The sequence below is a fragment of the Vanessa cardui genome, chromosome 15 (genome assembly GCF_905220365.1).
Source record: "Vanessa cardui chromosome 15, ilVanCard2.1, whole genome shotgun sequence".
In the NCBI taxonomy this organism is placed as follows: Eukaryota; Metazoa; Arthropoda; class Insecta; order Lepidoptera; family Nymphalidae; genus Vanessa; species Vanessa cardui.
This window is the reverse complement of record NC_061137.1, coordinates 10,014,527-10,034,498: the sequence shown is the minus strand read 5'-3', so window position 1 is coordinate 10,034,498 and position 19,972 is coordinate 10,014,527. Positions and strand designations below refer to the sequence as shown.

The following is a 19,972-nucleotide window of genomic DNA, read 5'->3' as shown; positions in this document are numbered from 1 at the left end:
ACCTAACTGGCAGGTAACAAAACGATTACAAAAAAAAAAAAAAATACGTGTCTAATTAAAAAAAAGAAAAAAAAATTTAATCGGCTTCCATAATGTTCAAGCGTTTGCAGAACCAGATGCTGTTGCTATATTATAGAAAACAGTTACGAGCTATTTTGTACTTCTGTTTGAGAGTGCAATTAATTTAGATGTTTAGTAACATGGACATCTCCGAGCCGGTGGTGCTGATACCGAATTCCAATGGAAATAATTTCTATAATACATAATGCATGTCCCGTGTTATGACAATTTGATTTATTTGTAATACGCTAGCTTTTTTACTTATTTTATCAGTTCGTCGAAGTAATTTATAATTCTTATTGAATTCGTAATGTCGAAACGCCTAAGTAATGGGTTTGTAGTTCAATTTACTTATATTCTAAGTGTATTTGTTTGTGTTACTAAAATCACGCAGTTGTAATCCAAATGAAGTTGACCGGCCTATCTTTCGAAGATTTCGTATATCTCATATATACTCTATATCGTTCTAATCTATTGATTATGTGGAGAATCCTTTCTAGCTACTTATAAAACTTATTTATTGAATTATTTATCTTTATTTCAAAATATTCAAAATGAAGCTTTAGTTTATTTGCCCAGAGAATCGGAACCTTGTGTACCCAGTCCTTTGTTAACTTTCTTAAGCTGTGTAAATAGTTGTTAATATCGATAGAAAAACCTTCTACAAAGATGAAAGTTGCCAGTTTTTTTTTATCAAATCTGCCACAGCTAAAGATAATGGCTCTGGTTCTTCTTTATAGGGGATAGGGGGGCCTTGGGGGTTACTTTTTTCTTTTTATTAAAATTATTTATGTTAATTGGTGTCACATAGTTTTTGGTTTCGTTACAAATAAGGCGAAAGCCTACCAAGCATATTATGTTGTTATTATTGCAAAGGCATTAAAACATTCTACGCATTATAAAGTTGCGTAAGTTGACATACTGAGATCATTAAAAATAATACAATTCGCCTAAAAATCCGCTAATGTTTGAAATATATTGAAATTTTATATTATTTTTGTTTATATACAGAAATGCATTTATTAGTATAAATAATATAGTTTGTCTGATCAGCATGGTAAAAGAGCGAGCATTAAAAATATATATCTCATATTTAAAGTTTAAAAGAAAGAAAAGTAACTACCTGTAAATTTCCCACTGCTGGGAACATATTTCACCACGCTGTTCCAATGCGGGTTGGTGGTATACACATGTGGCAGAAATTTTATGAAATTTGACACATGCAGATTTCCTCACGATGTTTTCCTTCACCGCCGAGCACGCGTTCTAACTACTGAACCGGCTCTTTTACTTAATAACCTCCTTATGGAATTTACAGAAAAAAGGGGCTGTGTACGATATGTATGTGTTGTTTATTTTTATATAAAAAGTAGGTAAAGTGAATCGAGTTAAACATCAGCAGCATCTCATAATTGCAAGATTGCTTACGAGATGACGCTCATTACGTGATTACAAGGTGCGTAGGCGCAGGCGACACCGATTACAGGATGTGACAACTAGTAGGATTCCACTGCGTATCTGAAAATACACGGGTTCAATTGCGCTAATTTAGTATGATTTATTGATGGACGTAAAAGTCAATATATGAAACCATATGAAACCAAATCTATATTAATATTATATATGTGAACGTAAATCTGTCTGTATCTCTGTCGCTCTTTCACGAACAAATCGCTGAACCGTTTCGTTAAATTTGGTGTGAAGCAAACTTGAACTTAAGGAAAGGACGTAGGCTACTTTTTTTGCCTAACACATGACAACCAACAAACTAAAATGCAAGCGAAACCGCGGGCGACTACTAGTATCATTACAATGCTCTGTTCAGGCTCGTCTGGATAAGTTCTTCCCACTCAATATATATTCTACCTGCAAACAGTTAGCATTTTTGTACTACGGTTTGAAGGGTGAGTAAGCCAGTCTTTGAGTGCATTGGTGTATAAGGAATGATTAATATTTTTTTTTCAGAAACAATGTGTGGATTGCCTACCTCGATAATCAAGTAGTAAGAATAGATTAAGTTATTAAATTGTTTAGTCATTTCAAAAATATCCAGTTCCTCTATTTAAATTTGTGACGACTATCGAGCCTCTTCTATATATAATAGTTGTTTTCTATGTATATATATAAAATCCTTAGCTTGCTACATTTGCAGCTGTAATTTCGCTGAACGGTAGGTTTAGATTATTTATAAATAAAAACTGCGCATGTGCCATAACTTTATACCCTTGTGTTTATAGTTGCTAGTTACTTGTAGTTATAAGAAACGTATCCACTTAATTGTAGTATTGAGATCTGCCCATTCGTATGAGACCATTGTAGTAATTACACTGATCTCTTGTTTACTATAAAAACGCGAAGCCAATACACGCGGTGACGGACCGGCTTTGTATATAGGTATGTACATACATATTCTACAGTCAGATTCGGTTCAGTTCGGCGCCGATGCGACTACGGTGACCTGTACTATACAGTGTGCACAGAACTTAAGTAACAATTCAATGAAATACTATTTATTTTTGAATGAAATCAAATCAAAATAAACTTTATTCAAGTAGGCTTTTACAAGCACTATTAAATCGTAATTTTACAATTAAGTGGATCTACCACCGGTTCGGAAAGTAGATGCTACCGAGAAGAACCGCCAAGAAACTCAGTAGTTACTCTTTTTTAACATTTAAAAATACAAAGTCATGTTAGTTAAATACAATTATTTAAATTGGAAGTCAACAAGTATTAATAATATATACACAATCTATATTTTAAGGCAATAATGTTGTTTGTTTTAAAAAAAATTCAATAAAAGCAACAATATTATTTGGATTCATAGGTGTCATCAACAATCTTTTTGAGTCAAGTCATCTTTAAGCATACCATTTGTTTGTAGGTTTGATTGTTTTGAAAAACTAGTAACTTTTAGACCTAGGACATTATTACCCTGTAGTTAGCAGTAGTTGAACCGAGATTTTTTTGTAAGTTGGAAAATTTTATTCATGTAATTGGTTGTACATGATCCTTATCTACCTATTATCTCAATGTATTTGATTTTTCTTTGCAAAAAGACATATTTAAAATAAAATCTATTTCCAAAAGCATGTATTGAATTAAATACCTAATCAGATTAATCGATTTATATAAACAGAAAATAAATCGTCAGTAATTTGTTGAGATAAATCGTATCGTTAAAATCTTGACTAGTAATTTGTTCCTGACTGCTTTACTGCTACGTATTTAAATTTGTTGTACGTAAAATAAGGCAATGGTGATATTTATTCGACGTAAAGTTTAATATATATCTCTATACACTCCAGAGAGATAGACATACTATAGATTAAATGAGAATTTGTGTACTAACTTGGTATTTTATAGTGACTGGGAAATTGACTCTTGATATGTTCGTTATTTGAATATATATTAGATGTATTCAATTATATATGGTTAACAGTAACAGTAAAATATTTATATATGAAGGCACGTATTTCTAAACATTTTTTTATGATTGATTTTTGTTCCGTTTCACGATACATTGACATAAGTTGCGGAAATTACTAACATCGTTTTAAATACAATTTTCGTCAGTAACACAGTCTTCAGACACAGAGGATTCCAAAGTCTGTAAGGTTTTTAAAGTTTATAGTAACAAAACAAAGTATAAGAAGTACATTAATAATGAGCTAGAATAACAATCAAAATATAACGAATAAAATCATATTTAAAAGTAAAGTGTAATGCAACATAACTAATTTAAGTTACTTAAAATACTAATATTTATTTTGTATCGGACTGAGTAGTTTCTATCAGCTCGGGGTCCATCCGTGAGACCTTAATTGCCTGTTTGGATAATACGTAGCAGAAAGTGACAATTCAATAGCAACTGTGAAAGCTTATTTAAATAAAGTGCATTAAGTAGACTTTGATTTGGTTGCGTTGTCAACCCGGTCTTTATACAATTCTATTTATTACGTTCGATAGGAAAGTCTTTTATTTTTATGATATGTTTTTATTTAACACGTTTGATCTATAAAAAATGTTAATAATATTCAAATTGAATAAATTAACATTAAATTTTAATGTAATATATGTTAATAAGGCATTAGTCTATTGTATAAAATAACCTTTAATTTACGTTTACAATTATATTTTATATAATGCAATACATAATTCTAGACCAGATGTTGTCCTGTCTGTGTATATAAATATAATAAAAATCAAGGCGATTGTAAAGTAAAGTAAAGTAAATTAACAGCCTGTAAATTTCCCACTGCTGGGATAAGGCCTCCTCTTCCACTAAGGAGAGGGCTTGGAACATATTTCACCACGCTGTTCCAATGCGGGTTGTTGGAATGCACATGTGGCAGAATTTCGATGAAATTCGACACATGCAGGTTTACACATGATGTTTTCATTCACCACCGAGCACGAGATGAATTATAAACACAAATTAATCACATATATACAGCGGTGCTTGCCTGGGTTTGATCCTGCAATCATCGGTTCAGATGCACGCGTTCTAACTGGGCCATCTCAGCTCACTGGGTCATCTCAGCTCCCTGGCCATCTCAGCTCGATTGACAAGGCGATTGATTAATAGTATATAAGTTTATGTACTATGATGACTTCTAGTAATAATGAAGCGGATGTTAAAAAAACACTCTCAATTAACAAAAAATTTCGCACATAGAGCCACTTGTGAAATTTCACGATGATCGATGAATCAATATCCAGTTATATAAAACAAATATAACAACATTCATTTTTGTATGTTAGATATATTTCTTCAAAGTTTATAAGTCAAATTGAAAATCGAAGACGATTAATAAATGTATAATTAATTGATTTATAAATCTTTTGATTCGTTAATTAGTACAAAGGTCCAAGTTCTTGACCCTTGATTATCCTTGTAAAAGCTTTAGCCTTAATTGGAAATCGACGCAGAATGTTAGTTAAGCCTAAAAAGGCATTGCAATGTTCTTTTAAATGGTCCGAACTAAAGCATACCAAATTTTTGCTCAATCTTAAACCGCCGTTGTTTCTGCGGACAGATGGAATGTTGTATTTTAACTTATCCAAAGTTCCTTTTATATACTTCAATGTTGAGAATGTATTCAAGTTGTTTAAACCCTATTGTTTCGAATTTATACCTTTGCGTATTGAAATTCTTTGATCGTCCCTTGCTTCTTGCGATGGAAATGTCGACGAAGATGAAACGAAGGACGTCTTACTTATAAGGTTTTTGGTACATTCTAAGAGGTTTTCGTTTTGGTCATTTCAATGTGATGTATACATGTCACATTGATTCGGGTTGAATGTACTTATTTATTTTTTTGAAAATATCGTAAATTAATGTTTTTTTTTTTTTATAATAGGGATGCGATGAAATATATTTATATCATTCGCAAGACATTATGTATATTCACATGACATTGATAACTTTGATAAAATCAGTGATAATCATTGTATGTGCACTAGGAGTAAGGATAAGCTTATAACGCCAAGTCTCCGACTCCGCAAAGTCAATAAATCTTTCTTGGGGCGAGGTATCCGTTTCTATAATAAAATTCCGCAGACATTTTTAACTTTGCCGTTTCGTAAATTCAAGTCGTTTATAAAAAAATTCATTGGTTGGTACAAATACATTGGACATTATTCGATACAAGTTTTTTTGTATGTGATAAAAAAGCGAGGAATTAATACCTGTTGACTTCCACGCAGGATATATTAATTTAAATAATTGTATTAACTAACATGAATTTGTATTTTTTAAATGTTGAAAAAGAGTAACTACTGAGTTTCTTGCAGGTTCTTCTCGGTAGAATCTACTTTCCGAACCGCTGGTTGCTTTACTTAATTGTTAACTGACGATTCAAAAGTGCTTGTAAAAGCCCACTTGAATAAAATTTATTTTGATTTGATTTGATTTGAATACCGACTGTACGTAATACGTAGTTATTTCTAATGTATTAACTAAACTGGCCCGTACCGGCCTCGCACGGCTGATTAAGATACACATGAGATTTTTTAAAAATATTTTTACCTTTTATTTATATATTTTTGTTGTTTTTCAACTTATTTACACAAAAACCTTCCACATGAATCTCTCTGTCTATTAGTGAAAACCACAGCAAAATATAGACACATGCAAAGGGGAATCACAGCGACCACATTTTCTGAAATCGGCTTAAAATTAACACATCGTTTTATTACAATCGAATGTATTGACTATAATATAATGTGATAACCTTTCCAATTCTTCGTGTAAAACCTATAGTAATATAAATTATAAGGTTTTATAGTTTTTCGACGTTAAGTAATTTAATAATATTCTTTGCGGTATTTCCACCACAGAGTAAAATTACGTTGAATGTAATATTGTAAGGAAATAAGAGAACTCTCATGCGGCTGTGGTGACCGATTTCAAAAGAGCTAACAATTAGACAGGGGAATGAGTTCAATGAAGAAACTAATACATATAAATTGTTACATTAGTTAAAGATAAATAAATAAAATGAGTTCCCTGTAACTCATTTTCAAATGTTCCGAAAGTATAATTAATGATTGATGGCGCATCACTTTTTAATTAAAACGAATCATAAAAAATGCATGTCAGTATAATCGGGTAGTGTTGATTGGCGTTGATTGACTTTGGTTTTTATGTAATACTAATTAGCCATCCATGATTGAAACGGGTACAATAAGGGTCTATGCATTATTAGATTGTAAAAAAAAAAACAAAAAAGAAAATATTGTTCCGTTTAGAAATGTTGAAATTCTTATAATAATATGTATGTAACTATGTACTATACATATAAACCTTCCCCTTAACAAAATCTGTTTATTGTAGAGAACCGCAATAAAATTCGTTGCGTACTTTAAAAGAGCTTTTTTATTATATATTTTGTATTTTTTTATAGATTTTCGAAATACGCGTATACATAATGAAAGCTGGAAACAAAGTCTTATACAGTGTGATACAGCACACTGCTTCCTCTGTATTATAGTTTACTATATACATACATATATAACAACAAAAGTAAAATCTACAGCCCCAAAATATATAAATCTCTAAGCGTACAGACAGCGAGAAGCGATTCGTTTAATACTATGTTGTGATTAAAATAAAATAGTTTTTATATAAGTATCATATTGGTCCTATGATGTCCCATCACTGGGCAAAATTAGCTCCAGAAGAGGACAGCTCTAATACAGCTTTACCAACTACATACGCAAGATCAATGTTTTTACGATCTTGGATCGTTTCATTCCCAAGGATATCATGTAAGAAATAATTAGTTTACTAACGATTTTTTTGAATTTCGAATATCATTCGAAACAATATGAATTTTAAATTTTTTGGAACACAGATTGGATTTGGACCATAATATAATAGCTGAATTTTGCAAAGAAATTATTTAATGAAAAATTATATTCATCGTTGTCACATATACTTGTATATGTTATTGTGCAATTACTACACTTTCCGCAGGTTTATGAACTCACTCCACTCACAAGACATATGGACGTTCGCGATCGAATCATAAAGATCGTTAGCGTGATAGCGTAGCCCTTAAAGGGGAAAATTAACATAAAATAAACGTAACCAGTGAGAAGTCGACCGAGATCGCTTTAAGCCGGAGTTTCGCCAATATTATGATAATCAGCGCATGTTAATATTTATAAGTGTTTCAAAGCGCACCGCTTCGAAAGTTATTCGTATTGATTGAAAATTCATTGGAATCGTGAAATATACTAATGCGCTTCCTGTAATTCTTGTCAAGTTAATTTGGTTTTAAGCTTAGATGCCGTTAAGTTTTTATATCTCTATAAATCCATCCCCAGAAGATCTTTATAATAATATTATTATTATATCCTACTAATATTAGTAGGATTATTAATTAGCATGTGTTTGTGTGTGTTTTTTTGTCGCGGAGTGGTGCGGTGAGGGAGGTGAATGCGTTGACATGTATATTTTCATTCAAATGCCGTTCTGCCGTGATTTAAAATTGTAAAATTCAGTTGGTACTTTTATAGATTTCATTAATATAATTTCTTCTGTGCAATCAGTAAATGTTCTATGCTTATAAGGCATTAACTTGTTTCTCAGAGGGGCAAAAGGAACCGCCCAGATTATTATACCTTTATTACTGATTTACTTGGTAATCACAGAACACGATCCCGGAACGCCAGTAAGTCATATGAAACGTTAACTACAACAACTATATATTCAATATGACACATTAAAGACGTCTCAAGTTAGCGTATCGTCGTAAGTCAAGTAACAGTAATTAATGAGATATGAAATGAGCTTACGGACGCGTTGAAACTCGAGAACTTTATCAATTGCTTTTGAAGAACTCTTCCCTCACCTTACTCTAACACCATATTAAATTACATATAATGTGTACATTAACTAACTACTTAGTGGTTGCCTGTCATACCTACCACTCATCAAATATCCTACCTCCAAGCAGCAATACCTAGTACTTTTGTAATGTTATTGAAGGGTAAACGATCAATTCCCAAGGTTGATGGTGAAGGGGCGATGTAAGTACCTATTGTTTAAAATTTCTTACGGTGCTAATGTCTATAGGCAGTGACCACTCATCGTCAGGTAGCATTTGGCAGTTGATTTATTTATTTATTAAATAATAATAATATCAGTAAAGCATAGAAAAGTAGATTAAACCTGACATTTAAGATTTGTTTACGATGATGTGGACTACTGTTGTACCAAACCACTGAAGGTAATAATGTGCAGCGTGTAAGATGTTATCAAATAGTCGTATAAATTAAAGTCGGGGAATAAACAATGTTTGCCCTTTACAACTTATGACCTTTAGTCTTCTCCACATTGATTCGTAATAAACTCAAACTCAAATCCTTTATGCAATATGAAAGCATTACACTTACTTAGTGATAGTTAAAATGTATCACCGGTTCGGAAAAGAAAATACTCTGACCTGAGAAGAACCGGCGACAGAAATTCAGCGGGTATTTTTATTTTTGTTAATTATGTTATTCACAGAGTCGAGACGGCCCAGTGGTTAGAACGCGTGCATCTTAACCGATGATTGCGGGTTCAAACCCAGGCAAGCACCGCTGATTCATGTGCTTAATTTGTCTTTATAATTCATCTCGTGCTCAGCGGTGAAGGAAAACATCGTGAGGAAACCTGCATGTGACAAATTTCATAGAAGTTCTGCCACATGTGTATTCCACCCGCATTGGAACAGCGTGGTGGAATATGTTCCAAACTTTCTCCTCAAAGGGAGAGGAGGCATTTAGCCCAGCAGTGGGAATTTACAGGCTGTTGTTATGTTATTCAAATATATTGAATATGAATAGAAATAACCAGGAGGCAATCGTTTCATTCCCAAGGCGTGCTATCAATCATACACTCATTAATTCGGAATGGAATAACACTTGATGCTGTGCAAACACAAAATGCTTATAGTTTGTAAAATAGAGTATAAATTATGAACTGACTAATTATTCTGAGTTAAGTACTCTCGCTTCCTTGGGTATATCTTATACTGTTTTATTTTAAAGTATTTTTTTTTAATTGAACAGAGATCTTGATAATTGCTCTTTTAGATAAACAACTCTTCAGATTTATGTAATAGTATATAAGATTAAGGATAATAATGATATTTTATTCGATAAGACAAGGTTTTACTTTTTGTAAGGCATTGTTATGATTAAGACAAGGCTATACTGATAATTATAATATATACTCTACTAGCAAACAGACTTGGGGTCGCATTATTGACATTTCATAATATACATTTCTGTTTTTTTATGCTATTGGTTGGCGGACGAGCATATGTGCCACCTGATGGTAAGTACTAAATATTAACCATTTCATTCATCGTCAATGCGCCACCAACCTTAGGTACTAAGATGTTATGTCCCTTGTGCCTGTTAGTTACACTGGCTCACTCATCCTTCAAACTGGAACATCAATACCAAGTACAAGTTTGACGGTAGAATATCTAATGAGTGGGTGGTACCTACCCAGACGGGCTTGCACAAAGCCCTACCACCAAGTAAAAAGAAGTAAAAAGTGTTGATCGACATATTTATTTTCGACCATTTCAACAATCATCATCATATACCTACAATACAATTTACACAAAATAGTAATAAATTACACACCGAAATCTAAACACCCTTCATCAATCATGTATGTAAAAGTGTAAAATTCATTTATTAGTTTTTAGGGGTCCGTACCCAAGGGGTAAAAAAAACTAAGACATAAAATGTAGACTTTGCTGTCCGTCGGTCCGTCTCTCACCAGGCTGTATCGCATGTACCCTGATAGTAAGACAATTTAAATTTATACAAATTTTCTGTTGCCACTATGACAACTAATATTAAGAAAATTGAATGAATATTTAAGCTCCCATCCAACGAACATGATATTTTTGCCTTTTTATATATAATGGTACGGAACCCTTCGTGGTCGAGAACGACTAGCACTTTCCCAGTTTATAGAGCTAATCGCGTGCAGATGCTGCGAGGTGACTTTATTTTATTATTTATAGTGATATTGATATACAGCACATCATAAATAGAAGTTACTAACTAGTTTACGTAAAAACACAGATATTTTTGGCCGACAGTTTATACTATTAGTAAATAAACTAATGACCCATTAAGAAGAATTACCCAAAGCTGGGCAAATCGCTCTACACAATTTGAAGAGAAGATTTTTCTCAGTAGAATCTATATTCCGAAACAGTAGTTTCTTAATAAATTTAGTTAGTTTGTTATATAACAATATTCTAAAGAGTTTTCATAAGCCCATTTGAAAAAAAAAAAATAACTGTTGCAGAATTTCGTGTGGCTTGAATATTTTTAATTAAATGTAAATTGACAATTCATCTTGTCAAAAAATATTTCATATATAAGTTGATAAATTATGAATAAATTGATTTGAGTATCTAATTATTTATAGAGGTTCATTGCCATTAATATTTTCAATTATTGTATTTAATAACGGGTTTGTTTGTTTACCTACTTTTCCTGTGTCTAATATTTCATAATGATAAATAATTATAAAGTATTTTATCGAACAGCTGTTTTGTAATGCGATATTGATACTTTCATTGAAATGATTTAAAATGTATGACAAAATACAAATCTAAAAGTATAAATAAGTAATAATTGAATCTGTAAAATTTTCCGAATCCTTGAAACCGTTACGACTATCCAGATTTCAGAAAACATTCAGGTCAAGGTTACGTCATGCCCAGAAATACGTCACGAGCGTACACGAGAACAAAAAGGAATTGCGTCGCAACGATTATGACAACTGCGACGCGCGTGTCCTAATGGCGCGAAAAAACTCGATGTCTCGATCCCACGACGGTTTGTTCCATGTTTGCACTTAGTTATCTTAAATCATGAATTAATACGTTCGCAGCCTCAGCTAGACGGTCTGCAGCGACGGGATCGACTGAACGAATCGACTTACACCGTACCTACTTAGTAGTGAAACAACTCGTGAACGGTTTGCACGCATTCGATTTGTGAACGCAACGCGAGACGCTCTAATCGATTCGGAATTTTCGAAAATGAAACCGTCTCATAGTGACGCGAAGCAATACAATTCGATGTATCGATAGACAATAACGGTGTTACGATTTTTTATGTGATAAGTGTCGTTATATTTTAAAGTCTGTCAGTGTGCGGATAAACAATACGGGTTTATAGTTATGCGTTTGCACTGAATTCCATCAATACAGAGGTTAACGAGTCATGTGTAAGTGTACGGATCAAAGCATCACCTGTTTCTGTACGAACATGTTACTTTTCACAACAATACGGTAAATAAACGAATCTGTATGTTAAGAGTACGTTAACCGTTTGAATAATAAATAAGCTTGTTTATCGATTTCGTATATCGATTATAATCATCGGAGGCATTGCGTGTCGGATTTCGCGAGTTATTTCGTTTGATGGAAGTTATCTGTGAGTCGATCTACACGTTGCAATGACGCTAATTGCCGAAATACTTTATCGATTTAAAATCTCGATTGCTCGAGAAGATACAGCAAAGCTATTGCGTCTAAAACATACAGAGCTTATTGGATGCGCTATATTTTGATCAAGTTTGGACTGTCGATGATGACTTAACAATAGATTAATTATGTTAGCTTAAATTATTTGTAAATATTTTTGTTAGATCGATTAATTTTTTTTGTAATCTTAATTTCAAATTGATTGTGATACTTCCGCTATGAATAACTCACGAACTTTAAAACGTCATAAAAAATACGCCATTTTTGTCGTTTGTATGATTAAATCAAACATTTAAGTGAAGTTATAAATTATCACAATATCATTGAGAAATAAAGTGTATATTCAGAAACATAAGTTATTATTATTATTAGGAATGTGTTTTTACGTTAAACTGCGTCGTTAAAGTTTTTTACAGCCATAACTCTCTACAGTGTACAGGAATTTTGATTAAAAAATATACATTATAGTAAACCTGCGCAACACATGTGTCATGTATGAACCTTAAAGTTTCGCGCATATAATGGCCAGATGAGCTGCAATAACTATTAATCCTTGTTTGAATTAAGTTCAGTAATATTCTTTGTACTTTTTATATATACAAGTACATAAATATTATAGTACGGTTCAGAATGACACGAATTTTGATTCACGATTGTTCGAAAAGATTGAAAGATATTTTTAAATTTAATTACGAAATCGAATAAATATAATTTGTTGGAATCATTCAGCGATTGACAGATTTTTTTTAATAAATTCAAATTTCGAATACCTTTCAATAGCTGGAGTGTTGGTTTTGCGAATGCAACAGAATGTTATATTTGTTTTAAGAACAACTCGGCTTTATGAAATATTAAATCTCAGAATGTCTGTCTGACTAAGTTTTTCGTCGAACATTATAATTATTATTGATTTTACAAAAAAGGTCTTAACAATTTTTAATGTCTCTTCATATGAAGCTCGATAAACCATTATTATTAGATGATAACGTTATTGATGTGAAAATAAAATTAATTAGTTTATCACAGAAACAGACTAAAACACAACATAACTAGTAAAACCTGCTGTTTTACCCCTTAGGGGTGGAGTTTCGTAAAATCCGTTGTTAGCGGATTTTATAAGGAACTTATCTGTCAAATAAAAATTTTGTATGTATTATAGTTTCTGAGATTTTCGCTTTTACATAAATAAAAAAAAAAACGAAAGTCTAAATACATAATAAAGAAAATAAAATAAAAATATACATATACAATTTTAAGAAACATTAAGTATTTTATTGATTATCTGACCGTAAGAGGAATGCGCTAAGCTATGAAACTTATCAACTGTTTAACTTGTTGATTTACATAGTTTAAGTAATTACTAAGTTAAGCTTATCACATACACTACTGAAATAATGTTTATCTGAGTTAACTGATAATCATAAATTCTTCAATACAAAATAAGAGCGTTTAAAAATGACTTTTTTAAATTCTTTTGAGTATTTGAATTCATATTTTAATTGGAGGTGAATTATTAAAATATCATCTTATTAAATAAAAAAAAAGAAACTATTTAAAGTTTATTAATTATTATGCATGAGTTGTACTTATTACTCAATTATACAAAGGGACTCACAAAGGGGAGTTGATTAATATTTAAATTAATTTCTAGTATTTTCTACGTTGAGACACGCATATATATGTCTGTATCTGTATCACGGATACTTCATATATTTATTACTTGAATGAAGTAAAAGATTAAGGTAAATAATTAGTTACAATATCAAATTTCATTCAAAGCTATCATTGAACGAAAAAAAGCTATGTGTAAAAATCAATGAATGCTAACTCCATGTTTTCATATATAATTCTACATTATACCCTGATCGCTTATTCTACGGCCAAACAGCAAAAGTATTCTTGTGTTCCGGTTTGAACTGGTGTGATCCAGTAACGTCAGGTTGCATGACGAGAGTTGAGAGTTGCATGAGCATTGGTGATATCAGGAATGATTAATACTTCACAACTGCTATGTGAAAACAGCCTTCATCGGCGGTATTCTGAACTGATACAACTCGGGAACCTTCAAGAATAGAACGTACGTACTCTTTCCTTAAAAACCAGCAATGCACCTGCAAGGCCCAGATGTTGCAAATGTCCATGGATGGTTGTGAGTACTTTCCATCAAATGAACCTCGTTTTGCCAACTAACATAAAAAAAAGTTTTGCAGTATATACCTAGTAGTTTGTAGGTGGTGACTCAGTATCAGGTGGCCCTTTTGCCGCTTATCAATGACATAAAAAAAACACAGTAGCCTTCAAACTATTTCCCCATAACATCAACGTCCACTATTAAAGGCGTGACGTAGTTAAAAAAAACAATAACACTTGTCAGTTTGTTCATTATAGAGGTTATTCTAATCAGAATGAAATACGTTTTGTGATTAGACAACACATCTGAGTGTTACAGAATTACATTTAAAACGTGAAACTGACGTGTCAAGACAAGCGGAAGTGTTACTTTTAAATGTATGGTCGATTTGAATAAAAGTATTTTTTGGTTTTACGAGATCATCCTTTAAAGTCGATTTTTTTTCTCATTGAGCGGATATAAAGATGTTGTTTTTATATGATTTAACACATTTACATTTATAGTTTTGATGTTTTATTATTATTATTAAAAGCTGTTCCTCTTGATTTTCAGCCTATAGGACGTAAGGGATTATCATAGTAAAAAGCCTTCCCTAATTAATAGACTAAAAAAAATAAAACAACCAAATCGATTTATTTATTCTTTTATAAAGTCGGTTAAATGAATCGGCCTGACAGTCCGATTTGAAAGAAATAAAGATTTTTATGAAAAAAAAATACACTTTTTATGAAATAAAAACTCCTCAGGCTTATAAGTATTGAAATGGAATAACAGCAAATGATAATTATTCACGAAAACAAACAAATACATATATCATGTTTCACTAATATATAATAAACAGCTAAAAAATATAAATAATGTATTCAAAGTGCGTTATGTATATTTTGTCATAAAATAATTCGAGACAATTTTTTTTTTTAATTTTTTTTAGGCACACAACATACCCAACATTCTCTGCAAAAAAAGGTTCCAAAACGTTAAAGCCGTTTTTGAGATAAACAAAAAAAAAGGCCCCGACGAATTGAGAACCTCCTCCTTTTTTTGAAGTCGGTTAAAAATAAATATACACACAAGAGTGGTTCATTTAATATAGAATGTGATTACTTGTCTCGTTCGATAATAACATACGTCACTACATGTTCATTTGCATGGAACAAACAAAATACGAACAAAGTTTCTACAAACCAAAATATTATTTATAACAGTACTAGTTACTTCGTCTAGTTTCATTCGCTTGAAACGTTACTTGCCTGGTCATATTATAGTCTACGCACCTATTTAGTAAAGTTTAGATAAGTTTTTTTCGGGCAAGTTCTGAAATTTGCGGATTTAAACAGTTTACCTTATACTTAATTATAGTCCTTAAGATATTGTCATTGTTTTGCTTACGGTGGTGGCCCTGTTTCCGTTAATAAGTTTAAGAATTTTATTTTGCTGACGTTTTGAAGAATATCAGTAGTAGTCTTGTTTGCATTTGTTATACATAAATAAGCTACAGGTTTCGATATCAAATGTTTAAACATATATCAATTTTTATATTATTTAAATTATGTGTTCAATTTGAATTACATAAAAAATTGTATAAATATATAATAAATATAAAATAAGTATAAATATAACAAAATAATAAAGTAAAAATTGGTATTTTGCTCATATTCTTTTTGAGATCTTCAAAGATTTTATATAAATTAATTATGGTCGTTTAGCTTGATCTTTTGGGTTTCAGTTACGATGTTGATTTAATGAGTTTTACCTCAAAAGTTATTTATACATAATTACACAAAGAGAGATCGATAAAATGTTTTAAACTTATTATTCATAGTGCCCCGTTACACGCTTTGCATTCAGCAATTGCAATTGGTTTAACTAGAACACAAAAATGAAATGAAACAAATAATCAAAACAAGATGACGCATTATATTTTTAAATTTGCTTCGTTTACTGTAGCGCGTGAATTTTTGTATATGTTTTGAAATGATAAAAAATACTTTCATTTTAAATTTACAACAACAACAGCCTGTAAATTCCCACTGCTGGGCTAAAGGCCTCCTCTCCCTTTGAGGAGAAGGTTTTGGAACATATTTGGTTAATACATGTGTATTCAACCAACCAGATATGTGGCAGTGGCAGAATTTCTATGAAATTTTTTCACATGCCGGTTTCCTCACGATGTTTTCCTTCACCGCCGAGCACGAGATGAATTATAAAGTTTACGATTACATAAAATTATTAACTTTATTACCTGCATACAAAATTTAAAACTGTTCTGTTGCTAAATTTATATTGGTATGGACTGGATGGATTGGCATTCGACAGATGTAACACTGCTATGTCAATTTAACGTGACTTCATTCATTAATAATAATAACGCAAGAAGTCTGTGATTTTTTAAACTTAACTAAAAAAACAACTCAATGTACATATATATGTACAGTCAGAGTAAGAAAACCTTCGTTAGTTTTCAAATTCATTCCTTTATCAAGTCTTAAACTCTTAGTACCTTTTGAATCTAAACATCAAATCACTGCAACGCAATATGTCATTCTCGATCGGTAAAGCAGATTATTGCTCGTACTGAGCACACGAAAATAGATCTTAATGTGACGAATCTTTTCTTACACCGATTGTATATACGATTATCATGTTTATTTTAATTCAGTATCTTCTTTAAACCTTTCGTAACTTTACTTTTGAGTGCTAGTGTGCCTACAGCTTTACAAAAATACATTGCAATGGCTTTCACTTCCCTCGGTGTGTTCGATCCTTATACATTACCTGTACCACCGTACGTATTCAGCGACGTCTACTTAAATATAGCCTTAAAAGCTTTTAGAGGCGACATATCAATAAAACAAGTGCGATTTATCTACGTTTCATAGACATGAGAGCTGATAGCCAAAAGTAGATAGTAAAAAATATGTTTACTATTCGTTACAGCAGTGGTTCTAAACCTTTTTAAAGTCTGTGATTGATACATGGTGAGCTTTAAAACAGGGCTCGACAACATTTTTATAAATGCATATACTACAACAACAAAAACAACAGCTTGTAAATTTCAAACTGTTGGGCTAAAGTCTCTTCTCCCTTTTGAGGAGAAAGTTTGAAATAGATTCCACCACGCTGTTCCAATGCGGGTGGTGGAATTCATGTGTTTCAGAGTTTCTATGAAATTAGACACAAGCAGGGTTTCTTCACGATGTTTTCCATCACCGCCGAGCACGAGATGAATTAACACATAGTAAGCACACGAAGATTCAGTGGTTCTTGTCTGGGTTTGAACCCGCAATCATCGGGATGCACGCGTTCTAATCACTGGGCCATTTCGGCTCTTAGCATATTATATACGTAGAGCAAAAGTAAATTGATAGAATAAAAGTTAGTCGACAATTGTGTATTATTATTATATTTCTGCGCCGGTGTTTAAGAACAAATTGATGATTACTGCTACTACGATTAATTTCAATTTTATATATATATAAAAAAAAAAACTGTTAAAACATTAGTTTTTAGAACGTATTTAATAGTGTAATTGCTCAATGATCACGCAGAAAATTTGAGACGCCTATTGCCTTTAGGAAATTTCAAATTTCGCGCACCACGATTGAGAGCCACTGCATTGCGGAACCGTAAGAGGTTTATGTATTATTTATTTTATGTGCATACATTTGCTTTTCACGCGACTTCTTATCCGGGGCACGAGTGATCTCCCGCGACGTGGACGGGGAAAAAAACGATTAAATAAATATTTAAAATACCCGATGCAAGCCTTGATTCAACAATTACATCGGAATTCATTAATGGGATGTCATACTGTGAATAAATCTTGCACACCGGTATGTCTACTTTTGAAATTGCATTGAAATGTCTGTTAGAGATTGACCAGCGGTCTTTTCAAGCGCCTCATTTGTACTGAGCTTGTACTTTTAGTTTATAGAAGTCATTCCTTCACAGATAATCATGTTTTATTAATTTTTTTTTTTAAGAAAAATGAATATGTAATTTATGAGATTTGTATTTGCACGATTAAAATTACAAGTAATACACACAAGAAATTTATCATTTTTTGTCAGACATGTAACTTTTTTTCGGACTCTAAACAATAGATAATTCGGACAGAAACATTAATTAACAATAAAATAACCAGTCTATCAAAATATACAAATGAGCAACAAAAGAAAAAAAATGGTCCGAAAAAAAAAATGGTCTATAGCTATATGTACACATACATAATCATAATAAATTAAATTTGTATAGTATCCTATAAGGAAAACTTCAAACATTTAATCAATATACATATAATCTTGTAAGGAATAAGATGCGTTATTTATTAATATTTTTTGTCATAAGGGTAAATATAAGATGTTCGGTAGGGAAGGAAAACATCGTAATAAACTTCAATTGGTCATCAATCCGCATTCGAACAGTTTAAATACACTTCAAGATATTTTTTTTTCCTTGAAATGGGTCTTTGAAGGGTTTGTATCTTTTGTACAAATCTCAAAAAAAACTAGGATAATTCTTTGCATTTTTTTTTATTGAAAACGTCACATTCGCCTTAAAATTGATTGTTTTTAGCTTATTCTATTAATGAATTTAAAACATACACTAAAAATCTTCGAATCGATATATTAATTACGCTTCTCTATACAAGATTATAGAGACGATAAAAGACCGTGGAAGTAGTATATGTATCTTGCAAACTATATTTAATAATAGCTGATAAATTAATTAAAAAAAAACTTAAAGTTTTGATACTTATTCACTGAAGGTGAAACGGTTTATTAGATCACAGTGTTACTCTGGTAAGTATTTGAACATACGGTAAAAAATGATTTTTCCTTACGGCGGACAGGCTCACAATCGTAAACAGCAATAAGTATAAGAAAGTATTTTTGTGGCCTATTTTTAAGGGAACGTGAGCCAGTGTAACTACAGGCACATGACATAGTAATTCTCTAAGTGACTTATTTTTAAGCAACCCGTTATACGGGATGCAAAACAATTGAAATAAAAAAAATAGCATATATTGTCTTCCTTAAACAAATGCAAAAACATTCCAGGAACACATTACCTCGTATCTATAAATAAACATGTGTACTGTTTACTGTTCACAAGGGACGAGTGACATTTTGATTAAAGTGAATATTAATGATTTTTAACAATATAATTGCGCTTTCGACCATAAGCGATTAATAATTATCAGTTAATTCGAACTATAATGGCTAAGTACACGTGTTGGTCAGCCTTATTGCGTTTATATGGATTGATGGCACTAATAAATTAATTTTTATATCTTGTAATACAATTTAATTACTACTTAATATTTAATGATAAAATGCTACGACATTTTCGTATTTTAATGGAGGCTAAATAAATTGAAAGATTACAAAAAATGGTTTCATATTCGACCTTAAGTATCGTTAATCTACATATATAAATAAAATCGTAAATGGCGCGAGTGCTTTGATGTGAAATTACTGAAGACATAATGATCTTTTTCTTATTTGTAGACTTGGTAATCATTCTTAGGAAGTAACGAAAATACTTAATGAAAATATCAAAATAACCAAGTATTTTGATATTTTCATTAAGTTAGGTAGTATTTTGATATTTAATTAATGTAGAGTTATGCACGTCTAGTTAGGTAGCAGGCACATAATATTATAGGTCTCAAGGTATTGTGAATATAAAGAGCGATGGCCATTACCTACTGTCAAGTGGCCTATTTGTCCGTCTGGCTACCTAAATTATAATGGAAGAACTC

At 31.6% G+C, this 19,972-nt stretch overlaps 1 protein-coding gene across 5 annotated transcripts in view; it reads left to right on the top strand.

Annotated features, from left to right (window-relative positions):
• The window catches only part of LOC124535645 (inositol-trisphosphate 3-kinase B), a 173,103-nt gene that overhangs the window by 52,879 nt on the left and 100,252 nt on the right, over nt 1-19,972 (top strand). For 2 of the 5 annotated variants that reach the window (XM_047111925.1, XM_047111924.1), the window contains exon 1: nt 11,533-11,818. The exons of 1 other annotated variant lie outside the window; for it this stretch is intronic. The gene's annotated coding sequence lies outside the window, so the exon portion shown is untranslated. Of the gene's footprint in view, nt 1-11,532; nt 11,883-19,972 lie in introns of those variants that run through there. 2 more of the 5 variants (XM_047111923.1, XM_047111922.1) reach the window with 1 other exon arrangement.